This window comes from Ovis aries, chromosome 12, assembly GCF_016772045.2.
Source record: "Ovis aries strain OAR_USU_Benz2616 breed Rambouillet chromosome 12, ARS-UI_Ramb_v3.0, whole genome shotgun sequence".
Classification (NCBI taxonomy): domain Eukaryota; kingdom Metazoa; phylum Chordata; class Mammalia; order Artiodactyla; family Bovidae; genus Ovis; species Ovis aries.
Window position 1 is genome coordinate 43392316 of NC_056065.1, and position 15896 is coordinate 43408211.

The 15896-nt window shown below is 50.0% G+C and overlaps 1 protein-coding gene across 7 annotated transcripts in view; it reads right to left on the reverse strand.

Moving 5' to 3' along the window:
- The window catches only part of SPSB1 (splA/ryanodine receptor domain and SOCS box containing 1), a 70531-nt gene that overhangs the window by 24781 nt on the left and 29854 nt on the right, over nt 1–15896 (reverse strand). The window contains exon 2 of one of the 7 annotated variants that reach the window (XM_060396510.1): nt 1688–1762. The exons of 5 other annotated variants lie outside the window; for them this stretch is intronic. The gene's annotated coding sequence lies outside the window, so the exon portion shown is untranslated. Of the gene's footprint in view, nt 1–1687; nt 1763–5778; nt 5983–15896 lie in introns of those variants that run through there. One more of the 7 variants, XM_012187361.4, reaches the window with a different exon arrangement.

Below are 15896 nucleotides of genomic sequence, written 5' to 3' on the forward strand. Positions count from 1 at the left end.
ATCTCCTGGAGTTTGCCCAAGTTCATATCTAACATGGGGCCAGGTAATAAGTATCAAAGAAAAATGAAGCAGAGTAGCAAGGACAGAGAAAGGGATGGGAGAAGGTGGTGAGGAAAGATACAGTGATACATGGACAGAGACCTGGAGGAAGCAAAGGAGAAAAGCATGTGAGTATTCAAACGGAAGGGTGTCCTGGGCAGAAGGAACAGAATGTGCAAAGGCCCTGAGGTGTGAGCATGTGTGGCAGGTCAGGTGAACAAACAGGAGGAGGAAGAGGCTGTGGAGGGAGGTGGTGCAAGGTGTGCAGAGGGCAGGCACACCAGGCCTTGAGGGTCACAATGAAGAACTTCAGATTTTGTCTTCAGTGTCATGAGAAACAAGCAGAGGGCTTTATGCATGCAGAGAACACAACCTGACTTCCTTCCTAACAGAATCGCTCTTGGCTGCTGGTTTGAGAAGAGGCTGTTGGTGGCCAGAGACCAGCTAGGAACTCAATGCAAGGATGCAGCTTGGATGCGGGAGTGGTGGAAGCGGTAGGATCCAGAGTGTAGCCTGAACTAGATATAACCCCATGTGCGTGCATGCACACTAAGTCACTTCAGTCATGTCTGACTCTCGGACCCTATGGACCATAGCCCACCAGGCTCCTCTGTCCATGGGATTCTCCAGGCAAGAATACTGGAGTGGCTCTGACATAAATCACAGCAAGATCCTCTATGACCCAACTCCCAGAGTAATGGAAGTAAAAGCAAAAATAAACAAATGGGACCTAATTAAACTTAAAAGCTTTTGCACAATGAAGGAAACTATGAGCAAGGTGAAAAGACAGCCTTCAGAATGGGAGAAAATAATAGTGAATGAAGCAACTGACAAAGAATTAATCTCAAAAATATACAAGCAGCTCATGTAGCTTAATACCAGAAAAATTAATGACCCAATCAAAAAATGGGCCAAAGAACTAAACAGACATTTCTCCAGAGAAGACATACAGATGGCTAGCAAACACATGAAAAGATGCTCAACATCACTCATTATCAGAGAAATGTAAATCAAAACCACAGTGAGGTACCATCGCACGCAGGTCAGAATGACTGCTATCAAAAAGTCTATAAACAATAAATGCTGGAGAAGGTGCAGAGTAAAGGTAACCCTCTTACACTGTTGGTGGGAATGCAAACTAGTACAGCCACTATGGAGAACAGTGTGGAGATTCCTTAAAATACTGGGACTAGAACTGTCATATGACCCAGCAATCCCATTGCTGGGCATACACCCCAAGGAAACCAGAATTGAAAGAGACACGTGTACCCCAATGTTCATTGCAGCACCGTTTACAATAGCCAGGACATGGAAGCAACCTAGATGTCCATCAGCAGATGAATGAATAAGAAAGCTGTGGTACATGCACACAGTGGAATATTACTCAGCCATTAAAAAGAACGCACTTGAATCAATTCTAATGAGGTGGATGAAACTGGAGCCTATTATACAGAGTGAAGTAAGTTAGAAAGAAAAACACCAATATGGTATATTAACACATGTATATGGAATTGAGAAAGATAGTAATGATGACCCTATATGTGAGACAGCAAAAGAGACACAGCTATAAAGAACAGACTTTTGGACTCTGTGGAAGAAGGCAAGGGTGGGATGATTTGAGAGAACAGCACTGAAACATGTATATTACCATATGTGAAATAGATCACCAGTCCAAGTTCGATGCGTGAAACAGGGCACTCAAAGCCGGCATACTGGGACAACCCTGAGGAATGGGATGGGGAGGCAGGTGAGAGGGGGTTCGGGATGGGGGACACATGTACACCCATGGCTGATTCATGTCCATGTACGGCAAAAACCACCACTATATTGTAAAGTAATTAGTCTCCAATTAAAATAAATAGATTAATTTTAAAAAAAAAGAATACTGGAGTGGGTTGCCATGCCCTCCTCCATGGGATCTGCCTGACCCAGGGATCGAGACTGAATCTTTTATGTCTCCTACCTTAGCAGGCGGATTCTTTACCACTGGGGCTTCCCTGGTGGCCCAGCTGGTGAAGAATCTGTCTGCAATGTGGGAGACCTGGGTTCAATCTCTGGGTTGGGAAGATCCCCTGGAGAAGAGAATGGCTACCTACTTCAGCATTCTGGCCTGGAGAATTCCATGAACTGTATAGTCCATGGGGTCACAACTGAGCGACTTTCACTTCACTTTTTATCACTAGCACCACCTGGGAAACCCATAACCCCGTAGGAGACATCATATCATACCTTGTCTAAGCAAAGGGCTGCTTAAGCTTTAAAGGTGGCAGTGAGTGAAGACACAGATGCAGAGCCCAGTGGTCTAATCCAAGGCCCCATGACTCCAGCTCTTGTTTGGTCTACTCCTGGCCTAACAGGGATATCAGACTACAAAACTTGAGGCACGAATCATGAGGGCCACTTGCCAGTTTCCCTGAGCTCTGGTTCGATGCCTCCCATTTGCTCCTCTCAGAGGCAAACATTAATGCTACCTGAGTGGCCGGCCTCAGGTTTATACATCAGTCTCTTGTGAGTTTAGTAGGTATCTCTAAACTGTATCAGGGATTTCCCCAGTGGTCCAGTGGCTGACTCCATGATTCCAATGCAGGGGGTCAGGGTTTGATCCCCGGTCAGGGAACTAGATCCCACATGCTGCAACTGAGAGTTTGCAACCTCATCTAAAGATCCTGCATGCCGCAACTAAGACCTAGTGCAGACAAATAAATAAAGATATTTTTAAATAAATTAAAAAACAATATCAATATTAGATATATTGTTGAAATTCAGTCACTAAGTTGTGTCTGACTCTTTGTAGCACAGACTACAGTATGCTAGGCTCCCCTGTCCTCCACTATCTCCTGGAGCTTGCCCAAATTCAGGTCCATTGAGTTGGTGATACTGGATATACTGGGGGGAAAAAACCCATTCTTGAACATGCAAAAGGTAGGTGGGCCATAATGACCTGAATGTAGGTGGGTCATGATGAACCCCAGTGTAGGCGGGCCGTGACGACCCTGATGAAGGCGGGCCGTAATGACCCCAATGTAGGTGGATTGTAATGACCCCAAAGGCCGGGCCCAGCACAGCCCTTTGGCATCCTCATCTGGGTAGCTCTGAGGCTTCTACTGAAGACTTCTTGGAACTAAAACAGGGTGGATCAAGGAAAAAGGGAGAAGACTACAAAGATGGAGAAGGCTGCAATCTGAAATTGGGCTGCCTGGGTTTAACTTTTCAGCTCCACAAGCTGGGCAACCTTGGGCAAGTGCTCCAACCTCTCTGAGCCTCAAGTTCCTCATCTGTTGACATGGGGATGATGACTGTTCAATCCTACTGATTTGCTTTAGGGATTAAATGAGGATGCCACCACTTAAAAAAGTTCAGCACTTAAGAGCCACAGTGGCCATGTATGTGTAGTTTAATGGTCTGAGGAGGAGGGAGGGAGGGAGAGAGGGAGGGAGGCAGGGAGGGCTTCTTGAGGATGTGTCTCCTCTCCAGGGGTGGAATGCAGCCATGCAAATTCTGACACCCATCCCCCACTGCAAACTCAGCACTCTCCCAGAGAACAGCTGCCTTGGGGTGTCCATGACCCAGCTCTGTGGCCGCCTCTCGCCCCGTCAAGCTCACTAATGGCGACAGAGAGGCCTCCACTGGAAGCTCCCAGGTGATGCTGAAGCTGAGGCTGCTCAAAGCCAGCCATGGTTTTGTCTGCCTCTGCTGAAATCCCCCAGTGCCCCCACCTCATCCCCCATGCCGCTCCCCCCACAATGTGCCGGCTCCAGCAGTGGCGGTGGGTCTGCCATGCCTCTGTGCTCTCTGGGGCCAGGGGGCCAGGACAGATACGTCCGGAGAAGTTCCTTGGGAAAGCAACTTCAATCTGGGGTGAATCTGGTCTGCTTGTCACATATGAAGATACAAAAGGAAGAAAGGGGAAATGGAAAAAAGGGAAATTGGTCCAATAACTATTTAATGGGCTGATCCAGGATGGCAATCAGGGCAGAGGGAGGAAGAAGCCAGATGGAGGCACTGGCTTTGCCCAGCAAGCTTGTCAGCCATACTTCAGAATCAAGTGAGCCCAGGATGGGCCAGTGAAGCTGGACCAGGGCCTCAGTACCTAGCAGGAGTGAGGGCTGCACATGCCTGTTTCATGCGCTCGCCTCTGCAGGGCTGCACTGCGACTCCAGACAGAACACGCTCAGAAAGGTATTTCCTCTGCAAGCTGGACCTTCCATAAAATCACAGCAGCAGCATGTCACCTTCACAGGCGACATGGGGAGCAGGGGACGTGTCCCCCACACTTCAGTGTCAAGGAAGGCAGCCTCGTCACAGCTATGGGGGCACAAGACCACAGACCCAGGCATGGGGACCCCTCCCTGGTGCCCAGCTGGGGCAGCCAGCCCCGGGGCAGCGCCGTCCTGTAACCAGAGGAGGACCTTGTTCCCCCCAACCCACCCAACACACTGCGTGTTTCTAAGGCTGTCCCAAGTTTCCGTTCCCATATCAAAAGCACCTCTTTTCTGCTGAGGCGGCAAGACCTGCCAACAAAACAAGCCTCTGGGACCCACGTTTCTGTAACACGCCTTCCCTTGAAAAGCACTTCAATGAATCATTGAGGTTAAGTAGTATCGGCAGCTGGGTTGGTGGAAGAAATCCTTGTGAAAGTCAGACAGAGGTGCTTGGGCAGGGGTCCCCCTGTGTCCTGCCCACCCCCCAGGTACCCCAATCTTGACTGACAGCACCTCCTCTCCAGGCCCCCAAACGGAAAACCAGACATGCCTGAGATCCTGCACACGGAGCCAGATGATTCCTTCCTTGGGAAGTGATCCTTTTAGCAGCGAAGGAGCCAGTCACCCCGAGTGCCCTGCATCTGGTCATGACCCCCACCCCTCGACCCCACCTGGGGAGCCCATGGGTCTGCCGCTGAGGCATTGCCTGGGAGCTGGTTGGAAATGCAGAGTCTTGGGCCTGGCCCCAGCCGACTGCCTCTGAGCAGCCCTATCACAGGTGATCTCTGTGCCCAGGTGGGTGGGGGCTGTGGCCTGGGTCCTCAAGGCAGAGGTTGGCAGGAAACACATCAGAAAGAAAGAAAACAGAGGCTCATCCAGCCCATTCCAGGAAGCCAGTCCTGAAACATAACGGACTCCCAAGAAAACAAATCTAGAAGCTGACAAGTTAACAGAAGTCACAGGCAGAGCCTGGCAGGGCCCTGTCCTCGCTAGACCCACAAGGGCGAGGGGTGCACGCAACAGGCTATGGATTCCTTGGCCCCCGATGTTCTAGAAGCCCTTGGCTGATCGGGGTCTTGGGAAGCCCAAGGCGGTGGCAACACCTCTTCCAGGCCCTCCTCTGCGTCCCAGCTCTCTCTGCTCCTCCAGATAGCCCCGATTCCCCAACTAGCCAAGCCAGCCCGCAGCCTTCAGGAGCCTCATGCTTTCTTGCAGCCACACCTGCAGCCCTTGCTTTCACTTCAAACAACCCCCACCCGACCCGAATCCGGGCCATCCGAGATCAATCCTGGCCCTCTCGGCCCCGGAGCTGTCCCTGGCTGGCCTCCACGACCTGGGCTGTTTCACAGCAGGTCTCCATCTCCCTGCAAAAATCTCCCCCAGAACTAGCTCAGGACCCTGGATCCTGCCGGAATCTAGAATGAAGGTCATCCCTGGCCCCTAGCAGCACCCTGGCCCAGGTCCACAACCCTGGCCACGACCCACTCCCACACAGCCCGCCCGCCAGTATTGGCCTCATGGTCTCTCGGACACGTACCGGAGGATTGGCAGAGTTCTGGAATGTTTCGGGCCAGTGCCCAGAGAGGGGGGAGCTCCAGGAGGGAAGCCCTCGATCCCCGGGCTGGGGGAGACGGAAGTGGAGTGCAGGCAGCTCGCTGGTGCCCCAGGAGCAGGGTGCCTCCCTGCCAGTGGCCGGGCCCTGCGGGTCCCCAGGCCTCCCTCGCCCGGCTGGATCAGCCCTGGCCAGAGTGAGCTCCACCGTCACCAAGGGGAAGCGGCCCTTGGTTACCACTGGCTGGGAGAACACAGAAGGCAAAACAAACACTGGACTGGCTCCTCACTGCTGGGAACAATTACAAGGTAATCGGCCAGTTTTTAAAAGCCCTCCAGAAGGGAGGCTGCTGGCCCAAGGGGAGGCTGGTTTGTAAGCCATTCCCTCCCTCTTGCTGCTGCTGCGTCCTCCTCAAGACCCAGGGACCCTCTCTCCACGCCGCACAGGGACCCCCAGCAGAGCAAGGCTGGAGTCTCAGAGGAAGCAGGGCACACAGTCCCAGGTGGGCAGCGCGCCACTTCAGTGCCCAAAGCATGTTCCAGAATCCTGGCCAGCCTGCAGGGGCAGACTCGCCTCATCCCCCTTCCTAGATCCCTTCTAGAAAGCAACAACCAGCTCTCTTGTCCCCAAGCAACTTGTCATGAAACTAACAGAAACTCACCAGCAAAGAGTAAAGAGCTCATTTGCCAGGCTCCAGCTGGGGCTGATGGACTATCTGCCAGGATGGTGCCCAGACCATGGCCATCCCCCAAGGACTGTCCCCAGGGAACGGGGGTGCTTCAGGTACAGCCTGGGCACTCATCCCCAACTGTTGCCTTTCAGCAGACCTGGGACCCTCAGCCAGTCACAGACCTCCTCTGAGAAGACATCCAGGAGCTTGGGGTTTTGGTTGTGACCCCAGACTCATAAGCAGAAACCGTGGGGAGCCCCCAGTGGAGAGGGGGAGGGCTGAGTGACACCCAGCCCCATCTCCAGGTCCCCCCTGGTGGGGGCACGTGCAGGAAAAGGTTTCCCCCGCCCCCACCACGGATCCTCCATGTCCTGCAGGCACTGGTTTCAAGCTTCCCTCTCCCCTTGCTCCCTCATGGGGAAGGTGCGGCACCTTTCTGGGGCCAGATGGCTGACCTCAGATGGGGAACGTGGCGGCAGGTCCAAACGCCAGACAAACAGGGCCTGTCTCACCCTCTTGAATTCCCCTACCCCACCCCACTGGTCAGTTCTCCCATCCTGTAGAAGCCACGCTGGCCTTGGCTTCACGGATCTCCTAGGGGACAGATTTGGAGAGACAGAGAGAAAGAGAGAAGCAAAAAGAGAGACAGAGACACACAAAGACAGAGAGAGAAACAGAGAGACAAGGACAGAGACAGAGAGAAATATGAGAGGTGGAGACACAGACAAACAGAGACTCAGACAGAGAACAGAGAAAGAGAGAGACACAGAGACTCAGAGAGACAGAGAGAAAGCGGAGAAAGAGACAGAGAGACAAACAGAGAAAGAAGCTGGAAAGGAAGCAGAGGAATGGGAAGCAGGAGGGTGGAGGCCCCACAGCCTCAGCAGACTTGCTTTGGCCCAGGGTCCCCATCAGGAGGGCGGGGCTCAGGCTCTGAGTGGGAGCTGCACCCCCCTCCCCCGTGGTACTCAGTGGGGAACCCTTCCCCAGTAAGGCACTCAGAGGAGCGGGGCAGGGTGAGAGGTTGGGGTGCACCTCTGCCAACCTCCAGCCTCACCCTGCCCCCTCCCAAAGAGTTTCCTGTCTCCAAACCAGGGAGGTCTTGAAGCTAAAGCAAGTCAGCAACCTCACTGACCAGTTCAGCCAGTGGCCCCAGGGAGGGAGCCTGGGCTCCTACAGGTGCAAGGACCAGCCTGGGCTATGCTTTGGAAGCAGCAGCGGCAGCTTCACCAGACAGGCTGAGCACCTTGAGGAGTCCCCGCTTTTTAAAAAATCAAATCAGCACATTTGGAGGTAAAGACCTGGCTCACCTGAGTACCTGGTCACCCTGCTGCCCGGCCTAGTCTCTCTCTGCTTGTCTCAGAGGGACCCAGGGGCAAGTCCCCGCCCTCACCTGCCCCAGAGGCATAGAACTGTTCTTCAGAGGGTGCTGAGTGGTGGGAGTTAACATTGCGGTTAGAGTCTCAGACGTGGCTCTGAGATGCTGAGAACTGAAATGGAGCATTTCTGGGACAACTGGACAGAAACTCTCAGAAAGACCCCTCCACCTCTCACTTGAGTTGATGGAGAAGTTTCTTCCAGACATCCAGGTTTGACTTTGATCCTAGACAGGGAAGAGAAGGGGCCAAGCATCCCTGGGCTAAGATACCAGACCCCCACTTGGCATCCCCACCTCAACACATTCCTGGCTCCCTTTGAGGACCTGGGCATGGCAAACATGGCTGCTGTACCCACCAGGAGCCTGGTTGGCTAGGGAAGAGGCCACTCAGTGCCACTTTCTGTTTAAATATCCACAAACTGGCATTCTCCTGTAGTCTTTCTCCTCACATGGTGAAGGAAAATTTAAGCCATCAGGAAACAGTAAAGAGCTTCTTAACACAGCCCTGCTCTTCTCTTACCACTAACGGGCCATTTGGTAAATTTGATGGTCTGTCCCACAAAGCAGAGCCTGGTGGGAGTGGCGGGGAGGCGACAGGCCAGCAAACTGCCTGGTACCCACTGCTTCCCGGCAGAGATGATGTCTTCAAAGAGCTACAGTAGAAGCAGGATGCTCGACCTCGAGGGTTGCTGAGATAGGTGGGGGTGGAGGTGGGGTGGGACTCTCAGGGACATCCCCTTTGAGAGGTTCTGACCAAAGCTGGGATTTTAATACCAAGGGTGAGCTGAGCGAGGAAGCAGACAGACACCACCCTTGCTGTGAGAGAACTCTTCCCCCATCACAAACAGAAGTGAGGAGGTGTATTTGGGACCCAAAGGGTGGTCAGGAGATTAGAATGGCATTTGGGAATTTTGAGCAGTAACTGGAGAGAGGGAGAGAGAGGGGCAGGGAACATAGTCTGGATGACAAAGACCTTGAATGTCATGACGAGATGTCTGGACTCAGGCACAGGCGCCAGACAGGGAGGCGACAGATCAGAAAGCCTGCTCCCAGGACCTCCCTGGTGGTCCGGTGGTCGGGAAGATCCCCTGGAGAAGGGATAGGCTACCCATTCCAGTGTTCTTGGCCTTCCCTGGTGGCTCAGACAGTAAAGAATCCTCCTGCAATGCGGGAGACCTGGGTTCCATCTGTGGGTTGGGAAGATCCCCTTGAGGAGGGCATGGCAACCCACTCCAGTATTCTTGCCTGGAGAATCCCATGGACAGAGGAGCCTGGTGGGCTACAGTCCATGGGGTCGCAATGAGTCGGACATGACTGAGCGAGTAAGCACACACCAGTGGTTAAGAATCTGCCTGCCAATGCAGGGGCATGGGTTTGATCCCTGGTCCAGGAAGATCCCACATGCCTTGGAGTAACTAAGTTCGTGTGGCATTATTGAGCCTGTGCTTTAGAGCCCAGGAGCTCATGGGCCACAATTACTGAGGTCCTTGCACCAGGAGAGTCCATGCTTTGCAACAAAAGAAGTCACCGCGATAAGACTGAGCACTGCAGCTGGAGAGCAGCCCGCGCTCGCCGCAGTTAGAGAAAAGCCCGCAAAGCACAAAGACCAGCACAGACAAAAATAAATAAATACAATGAAGTTTCAAAAAGAAAGCCTGCTCCTAAGTTCAGCCAGCACCCCACTGGATTTCCGGATAGAACCAGAAAACACTGGGAATGGAGAAGTGACATCCCCTCTCTCCACAGAGCAGCTACCCTTGCACAGCTTAACAAAAAGAGCTGTGGGTGCAGATGTTCCGTAAGTACTTCGGGGGAGGTAAGTGAAGAACCAGGAAGAAAGAATTAGAACATTTCTTTTATATAAACAGAAAGCTTGATGTGTGTTTATGTTCTGAGAAATATCGCTTTAAATCAACACCATGAGAAAGCAACTGTAATTTTTCACCTGAAAAAATGAGATGATAAATACCTAATCTGCAAAAAGGATAATGAATATACCTGAAGAGGCCAAAAAGTTCCCAGAACATAGTCTGAGCACCTGCTCAGACAATACCTGACGTGTACATGGCCTTCATTGTGTGGGGTGCTTTTGGGCACCTTGCCTTTCACGTGTATTCAGGGTTTCAGTGGTGGCTATAATTATTACTGTTGTTGTTCAGCCACTCAGTCGTGTCCGACTCTTTGCGACCCCATGGACTGCAGCACACCAGGCTTCCCTGTCCTTCACCATCTCCTGGAGTTTGCTCAAACTCATGTCCATTGAGTCGGTGATGTCATCCAACCATCTCATCCTCTGTCAGCCCCTTCTCCTCCTGCCTCCCAGCATCAGGGTCTTATTGCTACATGACATTTGGGTAAGCAGATCTGAACTCTGAAGATCATCTTCCAGCCACTGACCGCAGAACCAGAGAACCATAACCTTCTTTTAAAGCGCAAAAGGGGGACTTCCCTGGTGGTCCAGTGGCTAAGAATCCCACTTTGCAATGCAGGGGATGCAAGTTTGATCCCTAGACAGGGAACTAAGATCCCACAAACCTTGAGGGGTGGCCAAGAAAAGGAAGGAAGGAAATTTTGATACACATTGCAAAGTGGACGCATCTTGAGGACATGATACGAAGTGCAAAAAGCCAATTACAAAAAAAGACAAATACTGTGTGATTCCACTCATATGAGGTATCAAGAGTAGTCAAATTTACAGAAGGAGGAAAGGTGGGAGGCACGGGGAAAGGGAATGGGGTGTTAATATTTAATGGGGACATAGTTGCCCATTACATGAAGATGAAAAAGTTCCAAAGGTGGATGATGGTGATGGTTGTACAACAATGCACTGAATGCCACCATCAAGGGGTGTGCTCTTAAAAATGGATAAAATGGAGTAGTGTGGAAGCATGGTGATGGTTTAGTTGCTAAGTTGTGTCCGACTCTTACGACCCCAGGAGCCTGCCAGGCTCCTCTGTCCGTGGGATTCTCTAGGAAGAATACTGGAGTGGGTTGCCATTTGCTTCTCCAGGGGATCTTCCCAACCCAGGGATTGAAGCGGGTCTCCTGCACTGCAGGCAGATTCTTTACCCGCTGAGCTATGAGGGAAGCACAGAAGCATATACGCTACCATATATAAAACAGATAGCCAATGGAAACTTGCCGTATGACTCAGGGAACTCAAACAGGGGCTCTCTAACAACCTAGAGGGGTGGGAAAGGGTGAGAGGTGAGAAGGAGGTTCGAAAGGGAGGGGACATATATATACCTATGGCTGATTCATGTTGATGTATGAAAGCAAACCAAGATTATAAAGCAATCATCCTTCAATTTAAAAAAATCTACAGACAAACAAACAAACAAAATCTAAAAATGGTTAAAATGGTAAATTTTATGTACACTCTACCACAATTTAAAAAGTGCTTCATTTTACATGAAAATAAGGAAGGAAAAAAATATGAGATACAAAAAGTGATGTAAAGGGGAGTGGGTCCCTCTATTCTGACGCTACGGCAACAAATGCTGGACAAAGCTACGGTGTTTGACCACCACCTCTGGACCCACCTCATCAGCATCTCTAAGCCAACCGCCAGCCAAAGCCGTCCACACATAGACCTGCTGTCCCAGAAGTCATGCTGCAAAGTCGGCAGAGACAGAATGTCATCGTTTACTTGGCTAATGGGTTCCTTAGAACAGCCTGGCCAATCTCTCTTATTTTTCATTTGGAATAAGAAGGACTTGAATACCCGTGGGGGTGTTCATATGCTGCTTCTCACTGCAGGTGCGTCACAAACCTCATCAGGAGGCAGCGCTGGCGGGAAACAGAGGTGGACTTAAAAAGGAAAGGCCAGGCCTCAAACGGCTAAGAAGCTGGGACAGGTTGCTATCCAGGAAATGACTCATGTCTCCCTTGGTCCCTTGAGGCTGCTCGGGAACAGACACTGAATAGCACACAAGGAGATACTCGAGATTCTCAAGAGGAAGGCAGCTTCTGCTGGACTCCCCCGAGGACCCTGGGACACCTGGGGTGGCAGGTGCCCAGCACGGCCCCCAGGGGCGGCTCAGTCCACACTTACGGGTGAAGCACCACTGAAACCAAACCAGAATGGCACAGAGCTGGGTGCCAGGGCTCTTTTCCTGCAGCCGCCCATACTTCCTGTGACCTCGGTCACCCTCTGTGCACTCAGGCTGCAGAAACCAGCAAGCTGACTTCAGGCCCCAGACACTTCAGTGAACGTGCTCCTCCACATTAGGACCTCCTGATCAATACATTGAATGGCCTGAAAAAGCATCTACCTTGCAACTGCATTTGAAAACCCTGACTGTGACCTTGACCTTGAAATACTGGTTTCTGTGACAGTGTGCTCCCTGTTCTGCAAGGCTCCCACCCAACTCCTTCGCCAGTTTTTCCTCCTCTCCTTAATCACAGATGTTCCTCTCTCCATGGGCTCCTCTGCTCTCACCGCTCCAGGGAGCATCTCCCCTTGAAATTGGCGACCGCATTATTGAACAGCAACCTTACGGCAACCTTGCCCTGCATCCCACACAGCTTCCTGCCAGACTCAAACATGGCCCCCTCCCAGCCTCTACATCTCTGCCAAGTTCTGTCCTCCTTCTCCTGGTCAGTCACCCAGATTCAAACCCCTCATCTTCCTGGATTCCCCCTCTTCTTGGCTTTCCGCATTATCATCAAATGGTAGAAATCCCACCCCCCAGAGTTGCCCAAATCTGTCCCTCACTCTCATGGTTCAAGTCATCATCACCTGCAAAGTTAGTGTAGGAGTCTCCAAAATTGGTCTCCCTGCCCACAACACTTCTCTGACCCCACTGGATCTTCCTAAAACACTCATTTAGATATTAGTCTTTTTTTTTTTTTAAATTTTGAAAATATGTAACTCAAACATGTACCAAAGAGACACATATTTTCAGCAACTAAAATGAACCCCTGTCAACAGCTTGTCACATTTGCTTCTGGTCCTTTTACTGCATAATGGTCAAATGGCCAGAGGACCTGATGAAGCAACTCAGGAATAAAAATTAAATGCAAGTGATAAGCTTATACCAAAAAAAACCACCTGACCTGTCTGGTAAACAGGGAAACAAAAACTTAACTACTAATAAGTGACCCATGACCTTGCACCCCCTGCCCCAGATTTCTACACTGTCAGTAGAGAGATGGCACCTCCTACTGATGGGCAGAGGAGGAAGTTGTGCACCAGTGTGGCTCGTGGACTTCGAACCTCGCAGATTTGGGGAAATGAACTGAGGGCTTAGCCAGCAATGCTGCTCCTGGAGCGTGGGCCACAAGAATAAAATCACTTGGACAGAGGATATCTACACCGGTGCTTATTACAGAGGCACTGCCATTTCCTGCCAGTCCAAATGACTGACCAGGTGGCAGGTGGCCAACTCTGTCACATCTGTACCATGAACCATTCGTCACACAGCAATCAAAAGAACAAGGCAGAACCACACTGAAGCCTGGGGGCATCTCCACATGCATTCAGTGGGAACAACAGGGTAGACTATGAAAGGAAAGCCCATTTTAATCAGTGGTGTCCCCCGATTTTCTGATGGTCCGGTGGCTAAGACTCCATGCTCCCAATGCAGGGAGCCTGAGTTTGATTACTGGTCAGTGAACTAGATCCCACATGCTGCAACTAAGCATTTGCATGCTACAACTAAAGATCCCGCTCGCCCTAAGAACTGGTGTAGCCAAATATTTTTTAAAAACGCAAATAATGGTGTCCCCAAAGACACATACATATATGCCTAGGCAGGAAGGAAGGTATGCAGTTACTCAGGGTGTCTTACCCTTCCATAAAAGGTTTGGGTTAAAAGGTTTAAGTTAAATGAATTAGAAAAGAACAGATGTTGGCAAGGATGTGGAGAAATTAGAGCCCTTGTGTACTATTGGTGGGGACGTAAAGCAGCGCAGCCACTATGGAAAGCAGTATGGAGGTTCTAAAAACATTTCATTTCTGGGTATAGACCCAAAAGAATTGAAAGCAAGGTCTCAAACAGATATCGTACACCTAAATATTCACAGCAGCATTATTCACAATGGGCAAAAGGTGGAAGCAACACAAGTGTCCATCAACTGGTGACTGGATAAACGAAACGTGTAGATCCATCTGACCTTCAAAAGGGAGGAATTCCTATCACAGGCTACAACATGGATGAACCTTGAGAACATCATGATAAGTGAAATAAGCCAGTCACAAAAAGGCATATACTGCGTGATTCCACTTGCATGAGGTAACAAGAATACCCCAAATTCACAGAGACAGGAAGTAGGATGGCAGATGACAAAGGCTGGGGGACCGGGACATAGGGAGCTGTTTGTTTCTCTAACGGAGACAGTTTCAATTTTGCAAGATGAAAAGAGTTAGGGAGCTGGATGCTGGTGATAATTGCCCAACACTGTGAATGTACTTAACACTACTGACCTAGACACATAAAAATGGTTCAGATGCTGTCATGCTAGAGCATGACTTGAAAAGACACACGCAACCCAGTGTTCACAGCAGTATTATTCACAATAGGTACGACAAGGAAACAAATGTCCATTGACAGAGGAACAGATGAAGAAAATGTGGTACATAAATACAGTGGAACATTACTCAGCCATCGAAAGAATGAAACACAATGCCATTTGTAGCAACATGGATGAACCGAGAGACTATACTAAGTGAAGTGAGTCAGACCAAGACAAATATCATGTGATATCACTTATATGTGGATCTTAAAAAACGATACAAGTGACCTTATTTACAAAACAGAAACAGATTCACAGATATAGAAAACAAATTTATGGTTACCAAGAGCTGGGGGAAAATTAGGAGTTTGGATCAACAGATACACACTGCTATGCAAAATATATAAACAAAGACCTATTTATAGCACAGGGAACTATACTCAGCACCTTGTAGTGACTTATACTGGAAAAGAATTCAAGAAAGAAAGAATTGTGTGTGTATGTGTGTGTCTGTGTGCTCAGTCATGCCCAGCTCTTTGGGATCCCATGGACTGTAGCCTGCCAGGCTTCTCTGGCCACGGAATTTTCCAGGTAAGAATACTGTAGTGGGTTGCCATTTTCTACTCCAGGGGATCTTCCCCACCCAGGGATCAAACCTGCATTTCCTGCATTGGCAGGCAGATTCTTTACTACTAGTAACACCTAAGAAGCCCTAAGAAAGAATAGATGTGTTCTTTCAGATATATGGCTATATCTGAGTCACTTTGTTCTACACCTCAAAAGTAACACCACATTGTAAATCAGCTATAATTCAATTTAAATCAAAAAGGAATAAAACCAATACAGTATTGTGAAGTAAAATAAAGTAAAAATAAGAATTAAAAAATAAATAAATTAAAATAAAAATAAAAAGGAATAAAGAAGACAAAAAAATATGTTATGGACTGGATGTGTCCCCCCAAAACTCATATGTAGAAACCCTAACCCCTAAAGTGATGGTTTTAGGAGTTGGTTCTCTGAGAGGTGACTAGATCATGAGGGTGGAGCCCTTGTGAATATAATTAGTGCCTCTATGAAAGAAACAGGAGAGGGATGATCTTCTCTGCCACATGAGCACACAACAAGGCAGCTGTCTGCAAACCAGGAAGACAGCTCGCACCAGACACCAGCACTACCAGCTCCCTGACCTGGGGCTTCTCAGCCTCCAGAAGTGTCTGCTGTTGGGAGTCACCTTGTCTCTAGCATTCTGCTTAGACCACACATGATCACAAGGACAGACATCTGAGACGGGCACCAAAGGCTGCTCCCGCACTGACCTCAGCCCACTTTGCCACAGAACTGCCTCCTCTAGGAACATTCCCTCCTTCCTCCAGCTGCTCCCTTCCCCCAGTTTGGCTCACACACGTCTCCATGCTACTCCACACCGTCCACTCACCTGGAAGGCTGTCACCACTGAACCAGGCAGACCCTCCAGAGCCCTCTGCACATTCTCCATCACCTTAAACCCCTGCGTCCATGGGCACAGTCCCTTTCCTTTCCATAATCATTAGACCTTTTTTTTAAATCTGGCTGCACCAGGTCTTAGTCGTGGCATGTGGG